We start from the raw sequence: 17,543 nt of genomic DNA, 5'->3' as shown, positions 1-17,543 counted from the left end.
TGTGCTACTAATGTATTATCTTCTCTTCTTTTAACATTAAAAACTCTTGCAATTTCGTGGATTTATCAAGATGATTAGTCTACTTATATATAGGTACTACTTGAAAGGCCTTTGGAAAGAACATAGTATACGATTATACTAGCACAGACCCTCGATTCAGTATCTAATCAAACAAAAACAGAGGCTAATTAAAGAAGCTTATGTTACATGGGTTTTATGATAAATCAGGGAATGCTACTCCGAAAATAACACTTGAAAGTACTCCAATTGCTAATTCACCAACAACTTTAAACATTCTTTTACGTCGTGACATCTTCATGTTTGAACCAACTATTTGCTGCTGCTGCTGATGATGATGATCATCATCATGTTTTGCGCAATTTTGCATCTTATTTGGTGATCCGACATGATGATCTTGGTTTTCGTTACCTTGAGCTGTCCCGACGACATCGGGGTTGTTCATCTCATTATGTGCCTCCGGCTTGCAATTTCCACAACCAGAAGGGTTGTAATGTGTACTGTTATACATGCTAAATGCAGGATTATACATGTTATATGCTTGCACATAGCCAGGTTGATGATGATGATGATATACAGGATTATATAGATGTGCTTGAGCATTTACAAAGCCAAAGTTGTACATGTTATGATATGGATATGAATAACCAGGAGGCACACCACCACCGTGATGTGGTGGTTGTGGCAAATATGGATAAGAATAGCCAGGAGGCCCCCAACCACCACCGTGAAGTGGTGGTTGTTGCAAATATGGATAAGAATAGCCAGGAGGCACCCAACAAGCACCGTGAAATGGTGGCTGTGGCGGGGTTTGTAGTGTGTATGGCGGTGAGAATTGAATATTTCTAGTGGTAGTTGAAGATACCACTACTAGCACACAATCCAAATGAATATCAAAGCCATCACATTCCCCACACCTATAGCGCCAAGTTTACATACGCAACAAGGAGCATCGATTGTTGGCTTCTGTAGCACCAAAGGGTGCTCAACATGAAGTGCATGCCTCAAGTTTTGAGGCAATTCCGTACATACTGGATGCAGATCAAAATCGCAATCTTTGCACCGATAGAAATAACCCTCAATGTCGTCTTCGCATACATCACAGGTACGATTATTTTTCCGCATGCCATGTGCCTTACGGACCACTAGACTTAAGCGGTGGAGAGGGTGCATAAACGTAGAGAGTTGTTCAGGACACTTGGCACAAAACTCATGCATATTGAAGTCGCTACATGAGCTGCATTGAAAAGTTTTGCCGGATCCAAATGTTTTGCAGCAACCACAAAGGTATTCTTTGTTGCTCTCAAGTTGTAATAGGTTGTGACCCGGATGTGTCAAGTGCTCTGTAATCTCTATCATGCTAGTGCTCATGTTAAGATATAGTTGTGTTCAGTGCAGACCACTTAAATCATAGATTCTTATAGACCACTTATATTGTTTTGCATTACGTACTGCAACCGTCTAAGAAGGTCAAGGTTTAAGTGTTCCACATGGAACATTTGCCTATTAAGATATCATGGTTGTTCCGAGAAACATCGACTGGTGGCCAGATTGAATAGTCTCCTGACTATAAAACAAAAAAGAAACATTGGTTTCTTATGAACATAGTTTTCAAGTACAAGCAAGTGGGGAGATTAGCATCAAAGTGGAAAATTCTTGTGGAAATTTGAAAGATTCTCCGGAAGCAATTCCAAGCCGCCTTAATAGAATACCCGGAAGATATTAACTTAGCAGATGAACTAGAATTTTCATCGCTATTCGTGTTTATAGCAGACTGTTAGAATTTGCAAAATCTCCCGAGACAAAAATAAAAAAAATAACTTGGTTGAATAAAGTTACAGCAATAATAGCTTCGTGAAAATATGGTAGGCTAAAGTTAATGGCCTAAGTCAAAGATATATGCATGCAAGGTGTTACAGATGTGGATAAAACGGAAGTATTTTAAACTGAAGTAAACTTAGCATAGAAGGCTTGGTTGTTAAAGAGTAAATAGCGTGGAAAATGATAGGCTGCACAAGTTTAGAAAATATTGCCTGGATGTATATAGCTGTAACACGGTTTACGGTGAAATTAAGAAGATTATGCAGTCAATATAGTAGGCTACAATAATAAATATTGTGTGAGGTAAGGCATGATGTAAACCAGGTCTTTGTAGCCTATAAATAAGGATGTATGTTTCTGATAATATGTACTGAAGAAAAGTTGATATACACATCTACACCACAGTTGTAGCAAAAGAGCTGAAGCTCTAATTTTAGAGTATAAAGGCAGTGGCCTATTTTGAGTAAAAATCGAGTACTCTGTTGCTTGTATTAACATTATAAATATATATTGTTTGTTTGAGTTATACTAAAAATATAAATATATATTTTGCAAACTCATCACGTTTCCAACACAGACCTCCTGTGCAAAAAATACCATGACTAATTACAGCCTCGAGTTTCATGTAGCAAGTTCTTTTTACATTTTCAGTATCTAAACTTTACCAGTGATAATCTTATTCCAGAATCTATTGTCCTTTATGTGCCAAATGATACTTTAGTACTCTACAATATGTATGTGGATGGACACAATATGTTCAACTTCACTCCTTTAATCTTGGCTCAATCAGTTGTCACTGATATTTACTGTTGCTGCCCTTCCAGCTCCCAAAAAACTTAGTCATTACTTCCCGGGGGTAATAGTCGTATATATTTTTTGCCTGTCATCTTATTAAAGTGTGTTGATATTGAAGAGTATAAGATGACCTTCTTTTGACACCTTAAGGTTTCAAAGTGACCGGTTAGTTAACATGTATGGTCTTAACATGGCACCGGGATCTCTATACAGGTAGGGTTTGGAGTTCCATTCCTACCATGTTAAGTTAAGTGCATGCAAAAGAAAATGTGCATAAATTTATTGGCTTCTGTAGATTTCCTCCTGCAAAAATCTGTATACTGAATGTGAGAATAAGATTGCCTCCATTTGTAAACTAAAAGTAAATATAAAGAATTCTTTTTTCCTGTTTAGGCATTAGATAGTAAGTGTTCATGGGAGTTGAATATTTCTAAATTGAACAACAGAATATATTCTGCAGTGGGACTTTCTTCATGCAAAGAAGAAATACTTTCAAAGAAGTACAAATATTGTCTACCAACATATATTTAATCTTTTTCACCTGGCCAATACTAGGTAATGAATATTCGACCACAACCAACTTCAGATATTTCGAAAGAGTGTCGGAAGTCATCTTTAAGCACCTTATAGTAATCAAAAAGGTTGGTCTAATAAGAAAGTAAAATTTAATAACCTAACAAGAAAGAAAGTGTGCAACAAACCATCTTATAAAAGTACGTCCCATAGTCACACTCATCTAATGAAATCAAGCAATGGCGCATATCAAGAGTACTGCATCTGAAGCAGAAGAAGCTTGTTTGTTTGCATTGCAACTCGCAACTGCTTCTGTACTTCCCATGACTCTGAAAGTGGCCATTGAGCTTGACCTTTTGGAGATCATTGCTAATGCTGGCCCGGGAGCCTACATAACTCCGAATGTGTTAGCCTCCATGCTGCCCACATCAAACCTTGATGCAGCGCTTATGCCTGACCGTATACTCAAAATCCCGGCTAGCTACTTGGTTCTCAAATGTAATCTTGTTGAGCTACCTAATGGTCTCCAAGTGAGGAGGTATGGCTTAATGCCAGTCTGCAGATATTTGACTAAAAATACAGACGGTGTCTCCTGTAACTCCTTAGTTTTGATGATCACAACACAGCAAGCCATCATGTTGTTAGTTGAGAATGTTTGCAGAATATAACACCTTGATATCAGTGCTGTTTAAGTATCATGACAGCAAGCTATCATAAGACAGTAATCTATTTCAGCAAGCTATGATCACGATTGTCAGAATAACAGCAAGCCAAGATGCACAATCCAGATTCAACAAGGAAGTCGAATTTCTTGGAGATTTTATAGGATCTTCATATATATCAGTTGTAAGGACTTCTCTAATATATTAAACGTGCATGATATATATAGAGCTCAATTATAAATTGTTTTTAATCATTCAAATTGATTTCCTAAAGAATAGGAGTTTGTTTCTCTTTCAAACTCTTTCTTCTATATTCTGATTAAAACGTTTTATCCTCTACTAAATAGAAGAGATATTTTCTGAACGTTGGACTTCTGTGTTTCTCTTCTATCTAACGTACACATGAACGTTGGAAAACCATCCCAACGATCTTACACGGTAGAATTGGATTCTAGCCGTTGTAATTTGTTGAGGCTGTTTTCAAATGTTAATGTGTGGTTATACATGTGGTTTCTTGCAGTTTTTTTTAGACGACTTTGCAAGCAAGAATACATACAACTCCTGATCTTTATTGATTTCAAAATACTCTCGAGCTCTAAATATATACACGTGTTTTATCTTAGAGAGAGTTTATAGTTTGAGTTGTAAACTTTATCATTGATTTGTATTGTTCAAATTGTATTGATTAGTTGCTGGATAAGTTGGCTAGGGAAACAAGGGTTTAGTGGTACTTGCTAGAGGAGTTTGTACTACGGGGTAGTATAGTACTTAGAGAGCAGGTTCTTAAACAGGGTTTCAACAAGCCATTATCAGCAGCTGGGATAAAGGGAGATATATTGTTGTATCTTGTAGTTGTAACCTTCATTGATCAATAATATATTCTCTTACCAAGTTGGTAAGGGACCAGGACGTAGACCATAGGGGCTTAGGGGTCGAACCTGGCTAAAATTCTTGTGTGTTCTATTTACTTTCCTGCACATTATTTTCTGCATTGTATTTAGTCATATCAGCTTACTATCATTATCAGATTATAGTTCAGTTGGTAAAATCTCAGTAAGCTATTATCGGGTAAAATTTAAAAGTAATCTTAGTTAGCCATAATCACCTATTCACCCCCCCTCTAGGTGTAATTTCAGTTGGTATCAGAGCTTTGGTATACTAATCTTTCTGTAACAGGAATAGTATTCGATCGAAATGGCTGACAAATATCCCGAAGGAACCTCAGATTACCGAGCACCTCTCTTGCTTGGTACAGAAAACTATAACTGGTGGAAAGGTCGCATGGAAGTGTATCTATCCAGGGAGCCACTAGCTTTGAGAGTTGTTCAGAAGGGTCCTTTTGAGTTCAAGGATAAAGATGGCAAAGATGACTCTTGATGGTCCTAGAGGAAATAGAGCAAAGGATAAAATGCCAATCTATGATGGTGAAGACTTAGCTCCTCCATCTAAGATAAGGAAGACTTCACATGAAGATATTGCAAAGCATTCATTGCCAAAAGCTACACGGACAGTGAAGAATCACCCTCCAGAACAGGTTATTGGTTATATTTCTGATGGTCTCAAGACAAGAAAAGGCACTGCAAATTTTTGTGCTTATGCTGCATTTTTAGCTCAAGAGGAACCTAAAAATGTCAAAGAAGTACTTGAAGATGAAAATTGGATCACGGCTATGCAAGAAGAACTCAATCAATTCGAACGATGTGATGTTTGGGAACTGGTCAAGCCACCAAAGGATGCTTCAATCATTGGTACAAAATGGATTTTCAAGAATAAAGTGGATGAATTTGGTACTGTTACTCAAAATAAAGCAAGGCTCGTAGCACAAGGGTACAACCAACAAGAAGGCATTGACTTTGATCAAACTTATGCTCCAGTAGCTAGATTGGAATCAATTAGGATGCTTCTTGCTTATGCATGCTACAAGAAGATCAAGCTACATCAAATGGATGTAAAAAGTGCTTTTCTTAATTTATTTCTGGAAGAGGAAGTTTATGTTAAGCAACCCCCTGGTTTTGAACATGAACAACATCCGGACTATGTTTACAAGCTCAAGAAGGCATTATATGGCTTAAAGCAAGCACCAAGGGCTTGGTACAAGAGGCTTAGTAAGTTTTTGATCAAAAATGGCTTCATTCGAGGTAAAATTGATCCTACTTTATTTACTAAGCAAAATGGTAATGATATTTTGATTGTCCAGATATATGTAGATGATATAATCTTTGGATCCACTAATGATTCTATGTGTGAGTGGTTTTCTAAGTGTATGAGCAGTGAATTTGACATGAGCATGATGGGTGAGCTCAATTATTTCTTGGGGCTCCAAATTAAACAATCTAAAGATGGAATTTATGTGCATCAATCAAAATATGTCAAGAATTTGCTAACCAGATTTGGTTTTGACAATGTCAAGCCGAAATCTACTCCAATGAATCAAAATAGCAAGCTGACATCGGATGAAAAAGGTAAAGATGTTGATATCAAGAAGTATAGAGGTATGATTGGTAGTCTTTTATATCTTACTGCTTCTCGGCCAGATATTATGTATAGTGTATGTGTTTGTGCTCGTTTTCAAGCTAAACCTAAGGAATCACACTTAAATGCAGTTAAAAGAATATTTCGATATTTAATTGGGACTATTAATCTTGGGTTATTCTATCCTATTACAAGCACATTTGATCTTGTGGGGTATAGTGATGCTGACTATGCAGGTTGTCAAACTGATAGAAAGAGCACAAGTGGTGTTTGTACATATTTAGGACAAAGTCTCGTATCTTGGCAAAGTAAGAAACAAACTTCAGTTGCATTATCCACAGCAGAAGGTGAGTATTTGGCAGCTGGTAGTTGTTGCTCTCAAATTTTGTGGATGATTCAGACTCTACGAGATTTTGGAATCAAGTGTGGCAAAGTTCCAATCTATTGTGACAACACTAGCACCATCAACATATCAAAGAATCCAGTTAATCACTCAAGAACAAAGCATATTGATGTTCGTCATCATTTCTTGAGAGATAATGCTGCCAAAGGTAAGATTGAATTAGTTTTTGTACCTACTGAATATCAATTGGCAGATATCTTTACAAAACCCCTTGGCGAAGCAAGATTTTCTACCATTCGAAGGGAACTTGGCATGTGCAGTGTATAATGGCAAGCTATCTTTGGAAATTTGGTAATGTTAGCTTACTATCATTTTTCATGTTAGCTTACTATGATTGGTTATTTAAATGACATTTTTTGTGTTAAGTTATTTTTTGTTAATTATGATATGTCATTCTCTGTTTAATTATGTTTAAATATTTGCATGATTTGCTGATTTAATTGTTAAATGAATAAAGTGCTAATTATGGTGTTTTAGATAGATTTAAGATGTTATTTTGATAAGTGTTAGAATTAGGATAATTATTATTTGTTTTTAAATCTTATCCTAAATTCTCCCCTAAAAAGGCTATCAAAACACGGGTTAGGGTTTCAATTCTTATTTCACCGCCGCTCAGTTATTTTTCTACTTACCGTCTTCTCTCCAACATCATCGCAATTTGATCTCATCATGGTTCGAGCAACAAGGAAATCAGGTCTTCTCGCCAATCATACTGTCTCTAAACAAGATAACACTGTGGTTGATTTGGGAAATGAAAGTGCCGATGAAGTGTCTCAAACTCCTGATTACAAGAAGCTCAAGATCACTCTATCATTTGACTCTCCGGATTTGGAACAGAGGTTCACCGAGAATGCATTGGATTCTCGTCCCATTCTTCTGGGTATTCCAGTCGTCGGTAAGCTTCTTCAACAATCTGGTGCTTTAGCTTTGTTTAAGACTGTTGGGATGGATAATTTTGTGCTTGAATTACCGAAAGTTTATTACCCTGATTTAGTTCGTGAATTTTATGCAAATTTGCATGAGGATAAGTTTGGTAATTGTGTGTCCACAGTTCGTGATAAGCGCATTCGATTGAACCCTCCTTTTCTTAGCTCATTAATTAAGTTTGAGAATCCAACTGAGATTGAGGTTTTTATTGAAAAGGGTTTTGTTGTGTTACCTGATTTTTCTATAATGGATCAATTTAAGTTGCTGTTAGGGTCTGATAGCAATATGGAAGAAAATCCCTAACCTCCATCCACTACTTTAGTCACTCCAATGGCTCATTTTCTGTTTAAAATTTGTCGTGCTAATGTGTGTCCTAGAGGTGGAAATAAATCCACTTTCAGTTGTCAGGATGTTACTGTGGTTGCCATGATTTTAGCCGGTAGGGCTTTTGACTTGTCTCATTTGATTCTCAAGAATATGCTAGCTGCTGTGAATCAGAAGAAAATAGGTTTGCCTTATGGGTTGTTATTATCCAAGATTTTTGACTCATTTAAGATTGATCTTAAGTCTGCTGATAAGTTGTCTGTCAAGGAGGTGTTGGATGCTAAAACCATAGCAATGTCCAACCTGCATATTGAAAATGGTGAGTTGGTCAGGATCATTCTTACTCTACCTACTGAAACCCCTGCTGTAGCTGAGCCCTCAGCCTTTTCTCCAACTGCTGAGATGATGCAATTGCTTAAGGGTATTCAAGATGACAATACTCTGCTTTTTGGACATATGGATGCTACTACAGAGCAAGTGAATCAGCTGAAGACTGAGATTAAGGGATTGAAAGATATTATGCTTAACTTCATGTCTGCTGCAAAACCCTCGGCTTCTCAATCAAATGTTGTTTTGGAAACTGGACTAGATGATTTGGTAAATGCTGCTGGAGATATGGAAAATGAAGATCAGCCAGATGCTTATTTTTCTCCAAAGGATGATGCTGTCAACACTTCTGATCAGCCTTCAACCTAGATCTTTTTGATGCTTAAAGGGGGAGAAATTTAGGAGACTTATTTTATGCTTATGTTTATTTCTGTTTGGTTATTAAGACTATCTTCTGTTGACTTATGGTTAAGAATTTCTGTTGACTAGTTGGCTTATGAGTTGGCTTATGTTTAATCTGTGGTTTGCTACTTGGGTTATGATGCTACTTGGTTTATGTTGGCTGTTATTTAAGACTTAATTGACTTTTGGTTTTTAAGACTTGATGTAATGATTTATGCTGGTTGTTAGTTATGATTGGATATTTGGATATGCATATGTGTCATTTATATTAATTGCAGTAACATGTTATAAGTTTTTGAGATATGCATAGATTTAGGGGGAGTTTTTATAATTCTCCTAAATGTGTGTAATCATCAAAAAGGGGGAGATTGTAACTCCTTAGTTTTGATGATCACAACACAGCAAGCCATTATGTTGTTATTTGAGAATGTTTGCAGGATATAACAGCTTGATATCAGTGCTGTTTAAGTATCATGACAGCAAGCTATCTTAAGACAGTAATCTATTTCAGCAAGCTATGATCACGATTGTCAGAATAACAGCAAGCCAAGATGCACAGTCCAGATTCAACAAGGAAGTCGAATTTCTTGGAGATTTTATAGGATCTTCATATATATCAGTTGTAAGGACTTCTCTAATATATTAAACGTGCATGATATATATAGAGCTCAATTATAAATTGTTTTTATTCATTCAAATTGATTTCCTAAAGAATAGGAGTTTATTTCTCTTTCAAACTCTTTCTTCTATATTCTGATTAAAACATTTTATCCTCTACTAAATAGAAGAGATATTTTCTGAACGTTGGACTTATGTGTTTCTCTTCTATCTAACGTACACATGAACGTTGGAAAACCATCCCAACGATCTTACACGGTAGAATTGGCTTCTAGCCGTTGTAATTTGTTGAGGCTGTTTTCAAATGTTAATGTGTGGTTATATATGTGGTTTCTTGCAGTTTTTTTAGACGACTTTGCAAGCAAGAACACATACAACTCCTGATCTTTATTGATTTCAAAATACTCTCGAGCTCTAAATATATACACGTGTTTTATCTTAGAGAGAGTTTATAGTTTGAGATGTAAACTTTATCATTGATTTGTATTGTTCAAATTGTATTGATTAGTTGCTGGATAAGTTGGCTAGGGAAACAAGGGTTTAGTGGTACTTGCTAGAGGAGTTTGTACTACGGGGTAGTATAGTACTTAGAGAGCAGGTTCTTAAACAAGGTTTCAGCAAGCCATTATCAGCAGCTGGGATAAAGGGAGATATATTGTTGTATCTTGTAGTTGTAACCTTCATTGATCAATAATATATTCTCTTACCAAGTTGGTAAGGGACCAGGACGTAGACCATAGGGGCTTAGGGGTCGAACCTGGCTAAAATTCTTGTGTGTTCTATTTACTTTCCTGCACATTATTTTCTACATTGCATTTAGTCATATCAGCTTACTATCATTGTCAGATTATAGTTCAGTTGGTAAAATCTCAGTAAGCTATTATCGGGTAAAATTTAAAAGTAATCTTAGTTAGCCATAATCACCTATTCACCCCCCTCTAGGTGTAATTTCATCTCCATGACACCTCTTTTGCTCATGGCTAATGATAAGATTATGTGGGAGAGCTGGTAATGTATTCTGTTCTCTTCTATTTACATTAAAAACTCTTGCATTGTCGTGAATTTATCATGATGACTACTCTATTTATATACGGGTACTACTTGAAAGATGCTGTTCTCGATGGCGGACTTCCATTTAAAAAGGCCTTTGGAATGAACATATATGATTATACTGGCACAGACTCTCGATTCAACTTGATCTTTAACCAAGCTATGAAAGATCATTCTACAATTATCATGAATAAGATCCTCGAAAATTACAATGGTTTCGAAGGTCTTACGTCTTTAGTTGACTTGACGTCGGTGGTGGTACAGGAGCTTCCCTTCATGCAATCATCTCCAAGTACCCTACTATTAGAGGGATCAACTTCGATCTTCCCCACGTTGTCAAAGATGCTCCATCTAATATATAGTAATGGTACATAATTTGCATAATATAACTAAAGAAACCACCGTAAATTATAGCTCTTTCCACACATTTCTTTTAGTTCACTGCACAAAATTTAGTAATATGTGCGTGTATAGGTTTGGAACATATTGGAGGGGACATGTTTACTAGCGTGCCAAAAGGAGATGCATATTTTTGAAGGTTTGTAATGTGTTTACATATCAGTGTGTGTCGCGTAAATTCTGATAATTAACTAACCCTTTCCCTTTTTGCTAATTTAAATTTATCCGCTAGTTCATGACTTTGTGAACTCTGCAGTGGATATGTCACAATTGGAGTGATGAAAAGTGTTTGAGATTCTTGATAAATTGTTACCAAGCACTTGCGGATGAGGGAAAGGTAGTTGTTGCAGAGTCCATTCTTCCGGAGCAACCTGAAACCTCACTTGTTACTAAGATTGTCCTTCAGTTAGACGCCTCACTACAAGAAAACAGGACAAAACCGACCGTCAAAAACGGTCGGTTAAGAGGCAAAACGGTCGGTTAAAAGGGTCATAACCGACCACAGGGGTGGTTGGTTTTAGCCTGGTCGGTTATGACCTTTGGTCGGATTTAAGCCTCATAACCGACCAACACAGTAGTCGGTTAAGTGCCTGGGCATTTTACTAAAATGTGGGGTCACTGTGTACACGTGGTAACATGTGTGCACACGTGTCGCCACGTCACTGAGTCATAACCGACCGCAGGTGGTCGGTTATGTCTATTTCTAAATGTTGACTGAAACTCATAACCGACCGTGGTCAAAGTGTGCACATCGGTCGGTTTTATTTCAGAAGCTAACTTAAACTTCATAACCGACCGTCCTAAAACCGACCACCCTCTAAAGAAGACGGTCGGTTATGTCTATTTTTAAAATGTTGACTGGAACTCATAACCGACTGTGGTCAAAGTGTGCACATCGGTCGGTTTTATTTCAGAAGCTAACTTAAATGTCATAACCGACCGTCCTAAAACCGACCACCCTCTAAAGAAGACGGTCGGTTTTATGAAGAAGGTGGTCGGTTATGTCACCTGACGGTCGGTTTTCTGGGTTTTGTAATGGTCAAAAGTGGTCGGTTATGCCTATTGTCGGTCGGTTTTAAGGTCTGATTTTAAAAAAAATTGCAGGTTTTTCTGCAGCCCCTGGATACCAAACCAAATCAATACACAAATCCAATCCAATCACAACCAAACAACCAAACAACCAAAATAAACAACAATGATAATCATTAAACTATACTACTCAAAATCATTCGCAAAAACTAGTAAATTTCATAATTAAACCATAGTAATTAAATCCAACGCAAACATTCACAAACTCCGATAACCGGAGGATTAAACCGTATCATTACATCATCATAGTCTTAAAACCATCACAATGTATTATATTACATCCCATAACCATCAAATTACAATAGTCTTAAAACCAATCAATATAAACTAATCTGACAAATCAACATCGGACGATCCACCGCCATCACCGCCGCCATCACCGTCGCCATCATCAAAGTCCTCATCATCGGAGGTCTCATCCTCGGACGTGTAATCCTTATCGACTTCCATAGCACGCCGATTGTTTTCCTAGATACAAGTTTAATTAAACTAGTTAAAAAGAAGAAACAAAATTTACATGTGAATGAAAATAATAAATAAACAAGAAGGTCAAAAATTATACCTCCGCAACACGAGCTTCTGTCTTTTGGACGATATCTTTAATCAAGGAGTCCATGATATGCATGATCTCGCCACCGATAAGGTTATTCCATTGCAACCTTTGGCCAGGATCGGAGGATGGATCCGAGGCCTCGAGAGCGGTACGTGCGAATGTAGCTATTTCCGCATCGGAAAGTTGGCGAGCAAACCGATTTGGATTAGCACGGATCTCTGTAAGCACATTCCTCACGAAGGTAAGATATACATTGTCGGGGATGGCTTCACGTTGTCTCGGAGCGGATGAGGATGAGCCGGCTTCATTCCGTGTGGAATCTCGGTACCGGGTAGCAAGTGTAGGCAAGAGATCGGTGGCCCGAGCATTGGGGAACCCCACCACATAATTCTTTTCCGGCTTTGTACCTTGGGGGACCTCCAACGCTTCCATCCACCAATCCCACGGCTCATCCCGATCACCCGTTTGTGTAACCTCCACGGGCATGCGCTCGAGAATGGCGGCATATCGTTCCTACAAGTTCATTTAAAACAATTAACTATGCATTTAAAATCAAATAAAAATACATATAAAATCACATATAAAAATGCATTTAAAATCACATAAATACATATAAAATCACATATTAAGGATGCATTTAAAATCACATAAAAATGCATATAAAATCACATATAAAAATGCATTTAAAATCACATAAATACATATAAAATCACATATTAAATATGCATATAAAATCACATTAAAATACATTTAAAATCACATTAAAGTACATTTAAAATCACATAAAAATACATATAAAATCACATATTAAAGGTGCATTTAAAATCACATAAAAATGCATATAAAATCACATAAAAATGCATTTAAAATTACATTAAATACATATAAAATCACATATTAAAGATGCATTTAAAATCACATAAAAATGCATATAAAATCACATGAAAATACATATAAATTCACTTATTAAATATGGATTTAAAATCACATAAAAATGTATATAAAAAAACATAAAAATGCATTTAAAATCACATGAAAATACATATAAATTCACTTATTAAAGATGCATTTAAAATCACATAAAATGGTCATAAAAGTAAATAAAAATTACCGCAATATGCATGGCGGTCGGTGTAGTGTAGACGGGATTTTCCGGATCGGATCCAACTTTCCTATGACATTTATCCCACACCTCGAGTCTCGTCGGCTTTTTCTTGTTCTTGTTCGTCATTACCTTTCAAAATATTAAATAACTTATATTAGCACGTCCTAATAATTAGTTGATTATATTAAATATGGTGAACGTGTATGTATGTGTGTGTGATGGAATATAATAATATTACCTCCCGAACTTTATTGAATGACCTTGCACCGGCACTATGCAATCTTTCAACTTGTTGTCGGTTGGTGGATCCAACCGATGACCGGTGCAAGTGTCCTTCATTCTTCTCCCAATACTCCAAAAGGTCCTTCCAAAAAGGAACGGACTAATAAGGCGGCTTCAAAGACAACTTGCTCACGCCCTCCTCCCTTGCTTTTCGCTCCATCCTCTTCTTAAGCTCGTTCAAAGTCCTTTTTATCGTCACTTTAATGTGTTCTTCCACAATTTTTTGGGCCTTTGAACGGCTTTGCCCCTTAAGATGCCTATAATATTTCTAAAATTACAAGAAAAAGAAAACGAGGATAAATGCATCATAAAATCAAGAAATAAATGACAATAAAAAATATAAAATTAACTTACTTGAAACTCCTCGACTCTTGCATTCAACCAACCCGGGTGACGTTCTTCGATATCGGTATAAGTGTAACGCCCAAGTGGCCACTTCTCCCGAATCATAGCCAAAAGCGTTTTCTTAGCCGTATCATCTTCAATACTATATTTAAACAAAAGAAAACAATAAACATTAACAATTCACATAACAATATTGAACAAAACCAAAAATATAAACATATAGGAATAATGCAATTTAAAAACTTTTTAACTTACTGTCCATCGGAGATATCAATGCGATATGGCTTCAATGGCGGTTTCTCTCCATATATGCCACTCGAATGTGATCGAGGTCGCCTTCCTCGCCATTCTCGCTCCTCCGTATTTGTCATGTGCCGAGTCGGATCATTCGGGTACGAATCCGAATCCGTCGGCTCATCCTGCAAATGCAAATTCCCTCCTTTTCCCTTTGCACCCTTGCCCTTGCCCTTCTTACTCACGACTTTGGCCTTTCCCTTGGCCTTTTCCTTCCTCTTATCTTTTTCCGGCTCTTTGTCTTTCCCCTTCCCTTTTTTCGCCATCGCCAACACCACAAGACTTATCATAACCAATGTCAACATCCAAGCAAAAAGATCTTAAAATAAATAATAAAAATATATTAGCCAATATGAAAACAAACAAATCGATGAAATGACTTGCATTAGTAAATCACATTACATAAAAAAGCATTTAAAATCACATAAAATGCATATAAAATGCATATAAACGTATCCATTTCACAAATTAACGATAAAAATAAACAAAACTAATTAGAGCATTATTTAATTACGCAAATTAAACTATTAAATCAACTTAATCTATATATACAATAAATTAAAGTTCCAAACTCACATATAAAGTGCAATATTTATCCATTTTTGCGTACGGATCATGTTTACAAGAGCAAACCCCTACAAATTAACCCTAAAAATACATTTATACTTCTACCTAAACGTAAACAAACTGACAAAAACCCTAAAATTTATACTTATACATATATTCAACAAATTGACAAAACCGACGAATCTTTTACATGCAAAATTTTACATGAAAACTGAAAAATCATATGAACTTCAATTTAAGTGAGAATTATCCATTCGAGTACTTTTATGTGTTAACGAGAGCAAACCCCTAAAAATTAACCCTAAAAATACATTTATACTTCTAAAAAGAGTAAACAAACCGACGAAACACCCAAAAATTATGACTTTAACCTATATTAAACAAATTGACATAACCGACGAATGTTTAACATGCAAAACTTTACATAAAAATTGAAAAATCAATGAAGTTCGATTTGAAGTGAAACACATCAATTTATGTGAGAATAATACTTTAACAAACACAAAAAAACATATAATTAACTTCGAATCATATATATAAACACAAAAAATACATACACATACACACATATATGCAATCGAGTAAAACAATATCTTAATCGTAAGAAAATCTTACATCGAGAGCGAAACCGGAGGCTATGAGAGATGATTTGGGGCTCCTTCGTGAATACGCCATTGAATCGAAGTATTTTAGTGAAGTTTTGAGTGTAAGAGAGAGATAGAGGGATAGATAAAGAAATAGAGAAAAGAAAAGTGAACCGTTTTTTTATTTATAACAGACTTAAAACCGACCGTCTGGCACTTAAAACCGACCACCAGGTCGGTCGGTTTTAACCTTGAACCCTGTGCAACATGCAAAACGGTGTCGTTTTGCTCTAGGCGGGGTTTTTTAATTTTTCCCAAAAAAACCCGCATTTTTTTAGGTGGTCGGTTATGACCCAAAGTGGTCGGTTTTATAGTATTTAATTTTTATTTTTTTTTAATTTTGGGGTTTAGGGGTTACAAACCCCTAAATTAAAAAAAATCTTATAAAAAGATGATTATTATTATTTAAATAACTTAATTTTTGGTACATTTGCTCGTTTTTACCGCGTCGGTTCATCCGTACGGTTCGATCATGTGTATTTCATAATTTATATTTTTTAATTATTTCACTTTTTTAATCAAAATTGCTAATTTTCTTATAAAAACGTATTTGTGATCGTTCAAATATGCTAATTTTTTGTGCATTAATATATTTTTACATGAAGTTAACATCCGTATGGTTCGATCGTTAAAAATAAATTTTAAAATTATACTTATAGTATCGAATGGTATGTTCAACTTATTCTGTCTATAGAATGCCGACATACTTACTGAAATAATTATATTCCATATGATTTTGATTATACTATTTTTCAAATAGCCTAAATTTTGGTACATTTGTTCGTTTTCACCGCGTTAGTCCATCCATACAATTCGATCATGTGTAATTTATATTTTTCAATTTTTTTTAATTTTTAATTAAATTTGTTAATTTACTTATAAAAACGTAATGGTACTCGTTCAAAAGTGCTAATTTTTTGTGCATAAACATATTTTGACATGAAATTAACATCCGTATGGTTCGATCGTTGAAAATAAGTATTAAAAATGTACTTTGACCAAGACTGCTAAAACCGACCGAGGTCAAATGTGCAAAGTGGTCGGTTTTATTTCAGAAGTCAATTTAATTCTTATAACCGACCACCTTAAAACTGACCACCCCTTTAAGGAGACGGTCGGTTTTATCAAGAAGGTGGTCGGTTTTAGTAAAGGAGACGGTCGGTTTTCTGGGAAATATTACGGTCAAATATTATGATTTTTTTGGCCCTAACCGGACGTAAACGCATAAAAACTTAGCATGAAAACCAAAAATTCACAAACCCATTAAAAATTTACTATAACTTATAAATAAAGTATCCTAATCATTACAAAATTTACTAAAAATCATCTTTAAAATACAAATGACGTTATTCAAAATCGTCAAAACCATCATCATCTTCGTCATCATCATCATCCTCATTGTCACCTTCACTTATTTCTTCTTCTCCTTAATTTTCATCTTCGTCATCCTTTGTTATTCCCAGTGAACTAACAATGAGATTTACAGAAAAGGGGTTGAATGTAAATCTCAAAACTTTTTCAAGTTTTGAGCAGTTTCTAAGGCTAAGTGTTTTAGTGAGCAAATGCGTGTGAATTGCTTGAAGCTAATACATACAGATATATATTCAAACACAAATGTAAAGAACATAAAGAACTTAAAAACTTTTCTGGTGGATTTGCTGTTCCACCAGAGATGTGTTATTTCAGAAAATCTGTGATTCAAAGAATTAAATCATAGCTGCGTCCTAGTACAAACTAGATGATTTTCTCTCTGAATTTTTCTAAACAGCTCTGGAAAATTCACCATCTAATTACTAGCTGCCACTTGGTTTATATATCACCAAATTTACAAGTGAAGACAAAACTGTAAAATACAATTAAAAGGCTCTTCACATGTTTCTTCTTCACTTCTCTATCCAGTGCAATTTAGGTTTAGTTGAATCTTTGAATACTT

At 35.7% G+C, this 17,543-nt stretch overlaps 1 pseudogene; it reads left to right on the top strand.

Annotated features, from left to right (window-relative positions):
* Window positions 1-2,221: 2,221 nt before the first annotated feature.
* Window positions 2,222-17,543, top strand: part of LOC141721516 (caffeic acid 3-O-methyltransferase-like) — a 118,337-nt pseudogene continuing 103,015 nt past the window's right edge.

This window comes from Apium graveolens, chromosome 4 (assembly GCF_009905375.1).
Source record: "Apium graveolens cultivar Ventura chromosome 4, ASM990537v1, whole genome shotgun sequence".
NCBI classification, from domain to species: domain Eukaryota; kingdom Viridiplantae; phylum Streptophyta; class Magnoliopsida; order Apiales; family Apiaceae; genus Apium; species Apium graveolens.
The sequence above is the reverse complement of the archived record's forward strand: the minus strand, read 5'-3'. Positions and strand labels throughout refer to the sequence as shown.